We start from the raw sequence: 15,587 nt of genomic DNA on the forward strand, positions 1-15,587 counted from the left end.
GGTAGATTTCGATAGTAAGTTTTCAGTCACTAAACTCCCTCCTTTGCTTCTGTACATTGCACATCATATCCTGTCATATAATTTCTAGTATTGGTCTGTATTTTGTCTGTCCTTCCCCACCACCCCCTGTGTCTCTCTTTTTCTTTCTTAAGCTAAAACTGAAATGACTTTAAGTTATTCTAATTTTCTTACCGAACTATACACAAACCTGTTATTTTCAAGCTTCATGGTGATGGTGTTGGTGGCGGGCATGCAGAGGACTTGTGTTATACAGCTGTATGGCTGATAGCATCATTGCTGCACACTGCCATGTCCATGGCAGCATATAATTCAGCACAAACATAGTGATTTTTTTTCCTTCACTCTGAAAAACATGTACTCACAAATTATCCATTTCATCCTCTCCATTTATTGTTTCTGGGTTTCAGCTGGATTTAGGATCTGAAATACCATTTCCAGTCAGTTATTAATGGCAGAAGAGGGTGTGTTCTCACCAACTGTTTTCCTATAATACGGTATTTTTAAATCCCTGACCTGATACTGTTATTTTAAGATTAAGTAGGTTGGACTTAGTAATGGTATCATGTAAAATAGAGTTCTATGCTCTCTCCTAGGTCAAGATTAAGTAATACATGATAGAAAGTGTAGAGTAAATTATGCACTTGGAGTTTTTTCTATTTTTCCTAAGGTAAATGGAAAGACTCAATTAGTCTGTGTAAAGCAACTTCTTCATGGGATGCCAAGAGCCTTCAAACTGATTTCATTTTCAACCTACCTGTTCACTGCCATTTCAGAAAAAATAGAAAAAGAGCTGTGTGGTGGAACAAGCCCTCAATCCCAGCCCTCTGGAGGCAGAGGGGGGTGGGAGGCTGAGTCCCGCCTGGACCACCTATCAAGTTCCAGACCAGCCAGGGCTATGTAGTGAGACCGACCTTGTCTAATAATAATAAATAAATAAATAATAACTGGGAAAGACCAACAACTTTTTAGGCTGCAGCAACTTTAAATATCCAATTTTACATTCCAATGATCTATTCCTATCCCCAATTTTAACATGGTGGCATTTAGTGCAGGAGTGCGTTGCTGTCAACGGTAACAATTCACGTCAAGCTACATCTTCTTCCTTCATAATGCAGTCAGTTGCCGCCTTCATTTAGATGACATTTGTGACATTATGACTCAACCCACACATCAAAGGGAAATGATACATGTTGGTAAAACATTACCTCTAGGAATAAAAGGAAAAACCCACACCTCTGTTACTGGAAATGAGAGGCGTCTCTGCTTGTATTAATAAAGATACTCCTGCATAAAGATCAGTATGGATGCTATTGCACTCCTTTAGCGAAGGAGCCCTGTCAGAGGCTGCTGACAGCAGGGCTGGATCCCAAAGCAGCTGTGCAGGTGGTTTCGCAATTGTCCAGTCTTTAAGGCATTATTTTGCGACAGTTTGCTTCCCTTTCTCCCCACACCTCTCCAGCCCATTCTATTTATTTGTTGTTTAATAGAAAAATGTAATGAGGCCTGACACATTCTTAGACTCCCAGAGCTGCTTTCTACATTCAGTTGGTTTTTCTCAGACCACCTGATATTCCTTCCTGGCTCTTAACAGTTTGTACTTTATTTTTTATCTTTGTGTTTATCTCATGATGTGCATCTTCTCTAGAAAATAAGACTATGCTGCCATTGTATTTAAAAACAAATTTAGTTATTAGCACTTAATATGATTTTAGTATCTGCTGAAGTATGCAATAAATTTTTCATTAAAAATTCAAGTTATGGTTGGGGATTTAGCTTAGTGGTAGAGAGCTTGCCTAGCAAGCACAAGGCCCTGGGTTCGATCCTCAACTCCAAAGAAAAAGAAAAAAGAAAAAAATACCCTCAAGTTATGAAAAACCATAATGTATATAAAATGTACAGTGAGTTCTTTTGAGATACTTTTCTTACCAAAAAAAAGTTCTTCTAACTCCTTATCTTGTTGAAGGAAATGCACAATGTCCTTTCATGAATTTTCATAGTGATGTTCATAAGGGTAAAAATGCTGAATTTAGTAGCTTCTTGTACAACCCAGACATTTTCTCAGATATTTACCTAAGAGAAATAACTTGTCATAAACACAAACACAAACATGAAAAGTTTTACATAAATGTTCACAGCTGTATTTATTACATCTCAGGCATGGGAATAATATACAAATCTATGAACAGGAAAGATGGGTAATTGTAGTGTATTCATACAACAGAACACAACTTGTCAATAAAATCAGATGACCTAAGCTAAGCCTGGTACATGCCTAGAATCTCAGCACCCAGCATACAACAAGATTAAGAGTTGAGCTAGGGGCTGGAGAGATGGCTCAGAGGTTAAGAACACTGCTTGCTCTTCCAAAGGTCCTGAGTTGAATTCCCAGCAACCACATGGTGGCTCACAACCATCTGTAATGACATCTGGCGCCCTCTTCTGGCCTGCAGGGATGTGTGTAGACAGAACACTGTATACATAATAAATAAATAAATCTTAAAAAAAGAAAAAAAAAAAAAAAGAGTTGAGCTAGAAGTGGTGGTACACACCTTTAGTCCTAGCTCCAGAAAGGCAGAGGTGGATCTCAGTGAGTCTACATAGCAAGTTGGTCTACATAGCAAGTTCCAGGGAGACCCTGTTGAGGGAGGGGTGTTTTGAAGCCAAGCCTTGGTACATAGTAAAGTAAAGGCCAGCCTGGGCTATATGAGATCTTCCTATGTCAAGACAAACAAATAAAAACAAGCCAAAACAAAACAAAACCCACACATGTTGAGAGGACTGGAGATATGCCTCCGCATTTAAGAGTACTTGCTTCTCTTGTAGAGGACCGGGGTTCAATTCAGAACACAGGGAGGCTCAAAACTGCCTGTTAACTCCAGTTCAAGGGGGTCCAATGTCCTCTTCTGGCCTCTTTGGGCACTGGGCATGTACTTGGTACATACATATATATGCAAGCAAACATATACAATACAAATAAAAAAACATACTGGAAAACAAAAAGTGCAGAAAGGTCAGGCTGGAGAAACGGCTCAGCTGTTGAGAGCACTTACTGCTCTTGCAGAGGACATGAGCCTGATGCCCAGCACCTACAGGGCAGCTCACATCCTCCCGTAACTCCAGTTCCAAGGAATTCAACACCCTCTTTTGGCTTCTGCAAGTATGAGACATGCACATGGTGCATATACATACCTGCAGACAAAACACTGATACGCATAAAATACACCCAAGAATATGTTATTTTATTTTATCCATATGGTATCCTAAAAAAAACAGGCAAAACTAAACGAGATGTGTCGTGGTGGTACATGTCTATAACACCAACATTCAAGAGGCTGAGACAGGAGGACTGCAAGTTTAAGGTCAGTCTAGGCTATATAGAACATCTCAAGAAAAACAATCAAATGAACGACAGAAAAGGCCTAACTGTGAGAAAGCTGGAGCTCGTTACGCATGTTCTCTGTCACTGAGTGTGGTGGCACACACCTTTAATCTCAGCACTTGGGTGGCAGAGACGGGTAGGTCTCTGTGAATTCAAAGCCAGTCTGGTCTACCATTCTGGTTCAAGCACAGCCAGAGTTACAGTCTCAAAAAAACAAACAAAAATGTTGTGTTTTGCTTTTTACCTCTTTTGGGGATCCCGCCACCCAGCTCCCAAATAAACCACATATGGAGGCTTATACTTAATTATAAATGACTGGCCTTATTTTGGCTTAGTTTGTAGCCAGCTTTTCTTATTTTATCCCATCTATCTCTTGCCTCTCGGCTTTTTTATTCTCTTGCTTGTATAAATCTTATTCTGACTCCATGGCTTGCTGTATAGTTGGATGGCTGGCCCCTGAAGTCCTCCTTCTCTGGCTCCTTCCCCTCTCTTTCCAGATTTCGCCCTCTATACATTCTCTCTGCCTGCCAGCTCTGCCTTTCCTTTCTACTTGCCTTGCTATTGGCCGTTCAGCTCTTTATTAGCCCATCAGGTGTTTTAGACAGACACAGTAACACAGCTTCACAGAGTTAAACAATGCAACATAAACAAAAGTAACACACGTTAAAATATTATTCTACTACACAAAAATGTTCTCTATTTTAACTGGGTGGTTACATGAGTTATGAAATTATCAAACTATACATTAAAGATAACAGGGATGTAGCTCAGTGGTAGAGCACTTGCCTAGCACATAAAAGGCTTAAATATGCATTTAAAGTAAGTATATTGTATAAAAACTGAAGCCCAATAAAGTTGATTTTTAAAGAGAACTGACTTCAGTGTTAAGCCTTGTCCTTTTTGTTACCATATACACTCTTTCCTTCCTTTGTTCGACTCCGTACTGCCACAGAGCTGACCTGTTTAGGTTGCATTCACGGGAACTCAGTGACAAGTGCCTTTCAGCTGTCATTTGCCCAGTGGGAGGCACTGACAGGAAATTATAAGCGAGGAGAACAAAGAGCCCAGCATTTTTCTTCTCCCTTGTCTCAGTCCTGAGCCTGTTATATCTCTTTTGTGACTATGCTCCCCTTAAACATCCCCTGGACTTCAGGCTGTAGACAGTGATCTGAGCCTCTGGGCTCTGAAAACATCATCTTCTATTTTTTCTTCAGCCTAAGGATGTGGCAGCTTCCAGATTCCTCATCTTTTAGAAATTAGAGAAAAGTGTTTTTATAGTTTTTTTTTTGTTTTATCACTGTATAAATGATTTTCTGCATTTGTTTTAACTAAAATGATACAATAACAAAATCTTAAACTATGAAAGAATTATATGGGACAGAATTTGAAGTGGATTAAGCTGAAATTACAGCAATTTTAGATCTGGAAGATTCTACTGGAAGAGTTTACTTGAAGCAAAGTTACCAGTGGATTATTTCCTAAAATTAGAACAGATTATCACAAGTTCAGGGGGCATAAGGAGCATGCAATATACAGGACAAAGGGAGGCTCTGAAAACAATCTGAAATGGCAGGTGCATGTCAGGATTTCATATAATAGGCACAAGTGAGCACTGATGTAAATATGGGCTTGGGTGAATAATACTAACATACCAGTGTTGGTTTATCAGTAATGGGCACAGGATGTCAGAAACGGGGGTGCAAAAGGGGGGAGAAGAAAGCATGCATGCTAACTCTATCCCAACTTCCCTGTAAACTTAAAAACACTCCAAAGATACTCCATTAATTTGAAATCATAATTTTGCTACATGAATAATTAAGGCATGTAATTTTTAAAAACTTGTAACTTATCTCCAATTGATATGCTCTAAGTTATGGAAATCTAGTATATATGTTCTATCTTTTCTAAACTATGTCTATCTCGTCTATTTATAGGGGAAAATGGAAACACTGCTTTTAAGAACCTCTATTCCTAATTCCTAAAGTCAATGATTTGAGCTAATATCATATTTCAAATAATAAAACATGCTGTTTCAAAGTTGTTTTATATTTTTAAGGAAACAGAATAACAATAAGATATATTTAGTTCACATCCAATGTCCTACAAGTCAACGCTTATACAAATGCTTAAGGCTAGGCCTAATGATGAATGTTAAGTTAAAATAGGCAGGTCGATCTCTGAGTTCGAGGCCAGCCTGGTCTACAGAGCAAGCTCCAGAACATCCAGGGCTACCCAGGGAAACCCTGTCTTGAAAAACAAAACAAGGGCTGGAGAGATGTCTCAGAGGTGAAGAACACCAACTGCTCTTCCAGAGGTCCTGAGTTCAATTCCTAGCACCCACATGGTGGCTCACAATCATCTGTAATGAGATCTGGCACCCTCTTCTGTATACATAATAAATAAATAAATCTTTAAAAAAAAAAGAAAGAAAAACAAAACAAATACATATGTTGCTTTTCACTATTTTAAACTTGAGTTTTGGGCTGAGGAGATAGCCTAGTGGATTAGAGCATTTGTTCTTCCAGGGGACCTGAGTTTAGTTCCCAGCACCAACTTCAGGCTGGTCACAACCTCATGTAACTCCAGCTCCAGAGGATCCAATGCCCTCTCCTGATCTCTGAGGGTACCTACACACATGTGGCATATACATATATACTTTAAAAAATCTTTTAAAAGGCCAGGCATAGTGGCACGTCTTTAATCCCAGCATTCAGGAGGCAAAGACATCTGTGAGTCTACAGAGTGAGTGCCAGGACAACCAGAGCTTTGTTGAGAGACCCTGCTTATAAATAACAAATAAATAAAGATAGATAAATTTTAAAAAATGAATCTACAAAATAAACATAAGCTATTAAGGAGAATATAAAGCTATTTTTCTTGTTCTAACTGTGTCAAGAATGTTTTGGTTTTGGTGGTGGATAAATACATAAAACTGCATTCTATAGAGCTGGGGTGGTGTTGGTACATGCCTTTAATTCCAGCACTTGGGAAGAAGTAGGTGGATCTCCAAGTTTTAGGCTAGCCTGCTCTACAGAGTGAGTTCCAGGATAGCCAGGGCTACACAGAGAAACCCTGTATTGAAAAACCAAAAGAATAAAAAAGCAAAAAAAAAATATATATATATATAGTGAAAATATAAAATCTAATGTTAAGCTCCACAGTTTCCATTCTGAATGGCTACTCTAACTGTATAGAGAAGGCCATTGAGTTGTAAGTTTAGGGGTCTGGTTAATTTTAGCGTGTGAAGGGTTTTGTTTTTGTTTTGGGTTTTGGTTTTAGAGACAAGACAAGGTTTCTCTGTGTAGTTATGGCTGTCCTGGACTAGATCTGTAGATAAGGCTGGCTTCAAACTCACAGATCTAGCTACATCAGCATCCCAAGTGCTGGGATTAAAGGTATGGGCCACCACCACCCATTGAAGTTTTTGTTCTTTAAATTGCAATGGTTTTTTTTTAATATATAATAAAGTTTAAAAACTTAACTGAAGGATAATATGTAAATAACTTTTAAACTATTAATGTGTAGGGCTGGAGAAATGGCTCAGGAGTTAGGAGCAATTGAGCCTCTTGCAGAGGACTTGAGTTTGATCTCCTGGCCCATGTAAAGAGGCTCACAACCACCTGTCCAACACCAACCAGGAAATTGGATGCCCTCTCTTGGCCTCCATAAGCACACACACATAAGCAAACACTAAAAGAGTGATGCCTGCTTTGTTTGTTTGTTTTTGTTTTTTGAGACAGGGTTTCTCTGTGTAGCTCTGGCTGTCCTGGATCTCACCCTGTAGACCAGGATGGCTTCAAACTCACAGAGATCCACCTGCCTCTGTCTCCCAAGTGTTGGGATCAAAGGCTCCACTAAGCCTGGCCAATTAAAACTTTTTCATCTTAAAAAAAGTGTCATCATCAAATCACATAGTAGAGTGTGGGAGCTCACAAAGGTTTCCTAGTGAGAGCTGAGCTTGCTTTACATAGCAGGGCTGCATTAGGGGATGGCTGGACCACATGCATGGTCACCAGGTGCCTGAGATGGTCTGCACTTGGCTGTGCTGGGAGAGGTCTTTTGTTCTACCCTCTAGAGCCCTTAATAGAGACCGAAGGTACTGATGGGTTTTGACCCAGGCCTTCCCGAGCTGTGCTGTGTTTGTCTCTCTCCTCTATTTCTGTCTACATACTTCTCACTTCTTCTTCCTCAAGAGTACCCTGGGAGGAAAAGGGGGGGGGGGGGACTGGTCTCCCTCAGTAGAGTACCACAGAATATCTGACAAGACTACAATAGGAATTACTTCAGGGTCTGGAGAGATGGCTCAGCTGCTCTTCCAGAGGATCTGGGTTCAATTCCCAGCAACCACATGGCAGCTCATGACTATAGCTCCAGTTCCAGGGGACTTGGCATCCTCACACAGACATACATGCAGGCAAAACACCAGTGCACGTAAAATAAAATAAATTATTAAAAAATTATTCTGAACAGGAGCTTCAATCAATAGGTATATTTTAAAAATCATCCCCAGTTGCTGCTGAAAAAAAAAAAAAAAGACCGCTATAATAATTTTTAATTCCTTTCCTCTTTCAGGCTATAGTCATTTGCAGGAATGAGCCAAAGCTACCAAAATTAAAATTCACTCCCAGTAGTAACAAGCCATATGAACTAAATTTTACTACTTTTAAAGGCAAAGTACCCCAAACAGGTTCTAACTTTTTAAGTTTTAACTATAGATAACAAACCTTCTTCTTATCTAGCCACCAAAACATAACCAGGACATCCTTATGGATGAGGGTGGGGGTGATAGTAATTTGACACTATAAATGTTGGCGTGTGGCATGTTCTTTCTATAATGGATAATTCTTTTAAAGTGGACTGACTACTAAAAAACCCACAACAATATTTTCTGACTAATTTCCACTCTACAAATCAGAAAGTACTTCTTGGTAATAAAAATTTACCCTTACTATCATCTAATTTTTAATTACTTTTGTATATTCCCATTGAAGGAATACATGTAAAAATTCATGATATTGAACATGTCCTACTTAGGTCAGCAGGTGCCCATCACTCTGCTGCAGTCATTAAAACTAAAACAAAGCAAACAAAAACCCAACAGCAACAGTGTTTTTCAATGAAAATCAAACAAAATCCACAAATTCCTTACCAAGGTATGTTCTATACTTTTAGATATTGCTAAAATACTTTGCTTTCTACACTTAGATATTGTTCAATACTTTCCTCTTGGTTGATGGAACTGAGCCACAGTAACATTTGTGACTAGAAGGGGAAGATGAAATGACTCCATTAACCTAGAGTGCTGCAGCATATGGCAATCATAGGAGGTAGAATAGCTGTGTCGGACAAGAGCAGAAACAAGCCATGTGGCACAGACGTTATCAATTACCACACATGGTGACCATGCTGACACAATGCATCTTTTCCAGAAAGGAAGTAAGTTGGGCATATGAAGTCATTTGCTGCCTTGTGGAAGAGTAATCTATAAATGACACTTCTGGCACCAAGACAGCACACACGGTTCTCAGTCATTAAACCAAGGATTAAGATCTGAATCTTTACTTCGCACCTAAATAACGGTATGTTATTTGCAAAGGCAGCAATTAATGTATATATGCAAAATAAGCATGAGTCTTTCAAACATAAAATTATTTTCAAATCCTGGCATGGTGGTACTTTCCTGTAATCCCAGCTCTTAGGGGTGGAGGCAGGAAAATCCCTGTCTCAAAACAAAACCAAAACACCCATTGACTGGAGAGATAACTTAGTGGTTAAGAGCAATTGTTGTTCAATTCCCAGCATCTACATCTAGTCACCAAAATATGGACTAGGACATCCTTACAGAAGAAGTGATGGTAATTTGATACTATAAATGTTGGTATGTGGCATGTTCTTTTTATAATGAATGAATCTTCTAAAGTAAACTACTAAAAAATCCACATCAATATTTTCTGACTAATTTTCACTCTACAAATCAGAGAGTACACAACTTTCTGTGACTCCTACAGGACCCAATGGCACAAGGCACCCATCTGGTACAGAGATGTGCAGGCAAATCACCCGTACACATAGCTTTACAAACCAATTATTCTTCAAATATCTTCAAATCATCACATGAAATACTGAATTTTTATATCACTGAAAGCATATGCCAATAATTTCAAAACTCTTTAGAAATAAAGCCTATGGGGAAGATTAAGGATTAGATCTAAGGAAATAAACTTATAATTATTTTTTGTTTTGAAATGTATTTATTGATAAAAAAAAAAAAAAAAAAACTTGTTAAAATTAACATTGTGGACCAATAGCTATGGAGCCCCCATGGTACTGAACTAGGCCTCTGGATATGTGAGACGGTTGTTTAGCTTGAACTGTTTACACCCCACCCCCACCCCACCCCCACCCCCGCAGGAGGATTGGGATCTATCACTGGTGCATGGGCCGGCTTTTTGGAGCCTAGTGCCTAAGGTGAGACACTTTTGTGCAGCTTTGGTGCAGGGGGTAGGGACTTGGACCTGCCTCAGCTGAATGTCCCAGGCTCTGCTGACTCCCCAGGGGAGACCTTGACTTGGAGGAGGTGGTAAGGGGGGGGAGGGTTGGGGGAAAGACTGGGAGGTGGGGAGAGGGAGGAAGGGGAATCTCTGGTTGGTATGTGAAACGAACAGAAAATTTCTTAATAATAAAAAGGGAAAAAAAGAAAAAAATTATCATATAAATGATGTTTATTGGATTTTTTTAGGTTCTTACTTTCTTTTTGTTTTTACATCCTAACCAAAGCTTCTCCTCCCCCACAGTAATTGTTTCTTCTAAGTACCAACAAAAAAAATTGCAATGCAAAGAAACATGGTAAACACAGTGCTTTAAGAAAATCTACTGGGTGTTGGGCACCATGGTGCACTTTTAAATGCAGCACTGGGAGGCAGAAGCAGTCCTTCCTTCTCTGTGAGTTCTCAAGCCCAGCCTGGGATACAAAGTGAGATAGGGTTTCAGGTAGAACTAGGTAGAACTGCCTGACTTCCATCCATTGCTGTGTAGCAGAGAATAACCGTGAGCTTCTGATCCTCCTGCCTCCATGCCTGATTTATATCTTGAGGAGCCCTATACCTGTCCCTAAGAAAATGTGATATACACTCCTTCAGATGGGTACTTCATGGACTAAGAGAAACTGAAGGCTTGTAATTAAATTAGTTAGCAATAAGAAATAATCGGAGTACAGAAAAAACAGTATCAATGGGAATAAAGACAAATAAAACAAGTTAAGACACAAAACAGGAAGACTTGAAATTCTTAAAAAAAAAAAAAAAAAAAAAAAGTACAGGAAGACACAATTTGGGAAGATCTAGCAGCCTATCCAGAAAGGTTCACGGAAAACCATGCCAGTTTTCTACTGCTTCAAAACAAACTGTTTGAAAACTTCAGTATCTAGAATTGAAATACTCTTCCACAACTCCATATGTTGACTAAGCTTGGCTAAGCGGCTCTCCTTTGCAGGTCTCCAAAGCTACAGTGCACTTTGTGGACTGAGTATGAGAAGGTTCAACAGGGTAAGATAACTGAAGCTGAAGATTTCCTAGTCCTGCCCGGCTCCCTCGGCCCTGCAGCTGCTTGTACCCAAGTAAACACAGAGAGGCTTGTATTAATTAAAACTGTTTGGCCATTCACATTATGCTTTTTTTCGTTTACATTGAAAACACTCAAGTAGAAAATGATTAATCGCAGGAGATGGATCTCATGTAGCTTGGAAGGCTTCAATGCTGTATGTACTCAAGACTATCCTTTATTTCCTGGTTCTCCTGTCTTTGCCTAAATGCTGGAATTCACTTTTTCTTTCAATATTCTATTCTTTGAATGTTTGCCTTCATGTATGGGTATGCATCCAATATGTACCTGGTTCCTGGTTCCAGAAGAGGGAGCCGGACACAAGGTGTGCGCTGCCACATGGGTGCCGAGTACTGAACTCGGGTCCTCTGCAAGGGCAGCAAGTGCTTTGACCACTGAGCCATCTCTACCATTCTAAGACTGGGATTTCAGTTGTCACCACACCTATCAGCCCTGGCTATCCGGGAACTCACTCTGTAGACCAGGCGGGCCCCAAACTCAGAGATCGGTCTGCCTCTGCCTCTGCCTCCTGAGTGCTGGGATTAAAGGCATGTGCTGGGGGTGGGGGACTTATTAAGCCATTTTATTTATTTTTGTCATCATTTAACATTTTTTTCTAAGAAGTAGTGTACTTCCTATTATTGAGCCAGTTCAGTTAGTTTCATAATTATACTTTTCTCTTTGAGCCTCAACTTATATGGCTTATTGACATAAATTCTCTTTATATCACTGTCTGGTTTTTGTCCCTTATCTTGCAACCTATTTTTGAAAGTTGGTAGGCTACAATTTCCTTGAGTTCTCCCGCCATCCCTTTTAAATTGAGTGTAATTTTTGTATCTTCATAAAATAAATTACACATAAGAACAATATTTAAAGTAATAGAATGCTTAAGAGCTCCCCTCTCACTACACAGAATGGAAGTCAAATGGACAGCTGAAGTATCACAAAGCCTAAGGTGACCTAGAACTGAAGACAAGCAAAGAAATATACTACGGTCAAAAATACATGAGATCTTGTCAACATATTTTATGCCAAAATCAGTTCTAAGGGAGCAAAATGTTCTGTAAATTTTAACAGTAACAGTAAATTTAGGCACTGATGTTAACTAAAAATACATATTATAAACAGTCAGCTTCTCTCCTGTAACTCAGTATGTTTCTTTAAAGCAATAGAACACTTCAACTTTATCTCAAAACTGAAATTCAAGGTATTACAAGAGTAATCTTGGGGTTGGGGACTTAGCTCAGTGGTAGAGCGATTGCCTAGCAAGCCCAAGGCCCTGGGTTCAGTCCTCAGCTCAGGCCAAAAAAAAAAAAAAGAGTAATCTTGAGTTTTAGTTTACCTTTTTTTTTTTTTCAAGACAGAGTTTCTCTGTGTAGTTCTGAGCCTTTCCTGGAACTCACTTTGTAGACCAGGCTGGCCTCGAACTCAGATCTGTGTGGTGCACACCTGTAATCCCAGCACTCGGGAGGCAGAGGCAGGCGGATCTCTTTGACATACGGTCTTGCTGTACAGCTCAGGCTAGGCTAGGAACTAGCAGCAATCCTCATGCTTCAGCCTACTGAGTGCTGAGATTACAGGTGTGCAGCAACCACACCTCTGTGATTATTAAAGTAAATATCACTTTTTCCAATATTTTCAGTGCTGAGCATTTCCAGTGCCTGTCTGTCTTATACTGCTTCTATAAAAATAGAAACCAGAAAACCAAACAATCATTTATAAACAATCTTGTTTATAAATCGGGCAGTTGGGGTTGGGATTTATTTAGCTCAGTGGTAGAGCGCTTGCCTAGCAAGCACCAGGCCCTGGGTTCGATCCTCAGCTCTTTAAAAAAAGAAAAAAAAAAAAAAAAGGGCAGTGAAAATAAGTATGAAAAATAAAGATCCCTTAATTGGCATGATTTCTTGAAGTCTCGGCAGAGTAAGAATGTGGGTCTTCTAACTTTAGTCCTATCAGATCATACTGTAATTTTACCACCAATCACAGAAACTTGATTAAAAATATTATTGACAAAAATAAAGCACTGTGGGGCTGGGGAGACGGCTGGGCGCTCAAGAGCATGCACTTACAATCCTGGTGCTCCTATTGCAATCTGGAGGCAGAGGCAGGAGAATTCCTGGGAGCTGGCAGACCAGCAGGCTTGGCCAATGCAGAGAGGCTGTCTCAAACATGGTAGAAAGCAAGGACCAACAAGGGTGTCCTCTGACCACCCCACATGGACTGCGGATCACATACAACCACATTCATGCACATACACAAATGTGCACACAAACACACATGCATCACAGAGGAAAGAGATTAGCAGAATGGTGTGTGTGTGTGTGTGTGTGTGTGTGTGCGCGCGCATGTGCATGTAGAGGCCTGATCGCATCTCAAAGTGTCATTCCCCAGGAGCTATACACCCTGCTCTTTTAAGATGGCCAGGTTCAGCTGGGCTGGCTGTCTGGTTCACGAACCCCAGTGATCTACCTGTCTCAGGTTTCTTTCACATGGATTCCAGGGATGGAATTCATATCCTCATGCCTGTGGCAAACATTTTACTCAATGAAGTATCTCTCAGACCTCGATGGAATGAATGATCTCTAAGTTTTTCTCTAGTAATATAGATATGTAATAACTATATTTAAAATGTTAAGCCTGTACCCTAAAAATAAACAAAACCATGTACTTAATTAAGTTATATGAGCTTTTAACTTCGTATTTTATCATAATAAACACCTAAACTTATTTGGAATTAAAATGATTTTCCAAGTACAACAAGAATTCGTTCTTCCCGAAGTGAGTTTTTAAAGTAAATTATATTGTCAGCTTATGTTGTACTAGTTGTGTCCACACATGGTAAAACATGGGAATGACATTAAAACACTGGGAACGAGCACACGATACACCTATAATACAATGTCTTCACGAAGTGTGGTGGTATACACCTTTACCCAGCACTTAGGAGGCAGAGGCAGGCGGATTGCTGTGAATTGGAGGCAACCAGCAGGGTCTACAAAAGTGAATTCCAGGACAGCCATAGTTGTTGTTACAGAGAAACCCTGTCTTGAAAAACAAAAGACAACGAAAGTCCTCATGAAACCCATGACTATGTACAATAAATATGCCAATTAAAAATAACAAGGGTTGGGGATTTAGCTCAGTGGTAGAGCGCTTGCCTAGCAAGTGCAAGGCCCTGGGTTTGATCCTCAGCTTAAAAAAAAATTAAGAATATAAAACCAAAAAAAAAAAAAAAAAGCAACACTGGGGGACTGGAGAGCTGGTTCAGCAGTTAAGAACATTTGCTGCTCTTGTAGAGGACTTAAGTTCTGTTCCCAGCACCTCTATATCTCAGAACTGCCTGTAACCAGTTCCAGGGATCAAACACTCCCTCCTGAGCTTTATAGGCACCAGGCACACACGGGATACAGATATATAAGCAGGCAAAACACTTATAAATCTCGGAAGTTTTTGTGTGCATACAAATGTATTTGTGTTAGCTTTCCATCCCTACAATAGCTGAGATAAAAGGTTCCTTTCAGCTCAGTTTTAGAGGTTGTAGCCCATGATCAGACAAGATCATTGCTTCCAGGCCTCTGGTGGGTTTGCCAGATGGCAAAGGCAGATGTACACATGACAGGACTGAACTGCTCACCTCAGGACCAGGAAGCAAGAGAAAAGAGACTTGCGTCCCACAATCCTTTTTGAAGTAAACCTTTCAATGATCTACAGAATCTGCACCCCCTCTCCCAATCAGGCTCCACTTCTTAGTTTCCACACCTCCCTGGGAAGCAAACTTTTAGCCACATTAACCTTTGATGGATACTTTAAAGTCACACTATCAATATTCACGTATGTACCTCAATTACCAGAAAGGGTAATCATACTGATGACATGAAATAAAGGAAATCTGTATCTTTTTAATTGATCATACAATCTAACTCTAAGATGAAATCCAAACACAACCACCATCTGCCACATAAGTTTCTCAAAAATCCAACTGGAGACAGAAGAGAAAAAGACTGGATTTTCCCTCACAGACAGGGTTTCTCTGTGTAGCCCTAGCTGGAACTCACTCTGTAGCCCAGGCTGGCCTTGAACTCAGAGATCCACCTGCCTCTGCCTCCCAAGTGCTGGGATTAAAGAGTGCACCACCACCGCCCAGCATTAGGGAACATTTTTGGCTCTTGCAGAGGACTGGGGTCTGGTTTCCAGCACCTTCATGGTGGCTCAGGATCATTTGTAACTCCAATTCCAGAGGACCCATCAGCCTACTCTGGCTTTTGTAGGTACCAGCACATACATAGTGAACATACATACAAGGGAAAGACCCATATGTGGGGGGCCCAAAACAGCTTGACCACATAGCTACCATGACAGGCTTAGAGGCCCAGACACAGCTTCTGTGACAGCCTGACTGGCAGGCAACACCCAGACCCAGGAAAATCCATAAGCTGACCCCATCCAGGAAGGGCCTACATCTAAGGGGAAATATCTGACATTCCAAACATTAGGTAAGGTTAGATCCTCTGCTATAATAAAAACTTTACCCCACCAGAGCTCAGGGCTCTCTGCTCTTACCACTGTGTGAGACAGACAGAGACCAAGC

Source organism: Onychomys torridus, chromosome 8 (assembly GCF_903995425.1).
Source record: "Onychomys torridus chromosome 8, mOncTor1.1, whole genome shotgun sequence".
Classification (NCBI taxonomy): domain Eukaryota; kingdom Metazoa; phylum Chordata; class Mammalia; order Rodentia; family Cricetidae; genus Onychomys; species Onychomys torridus.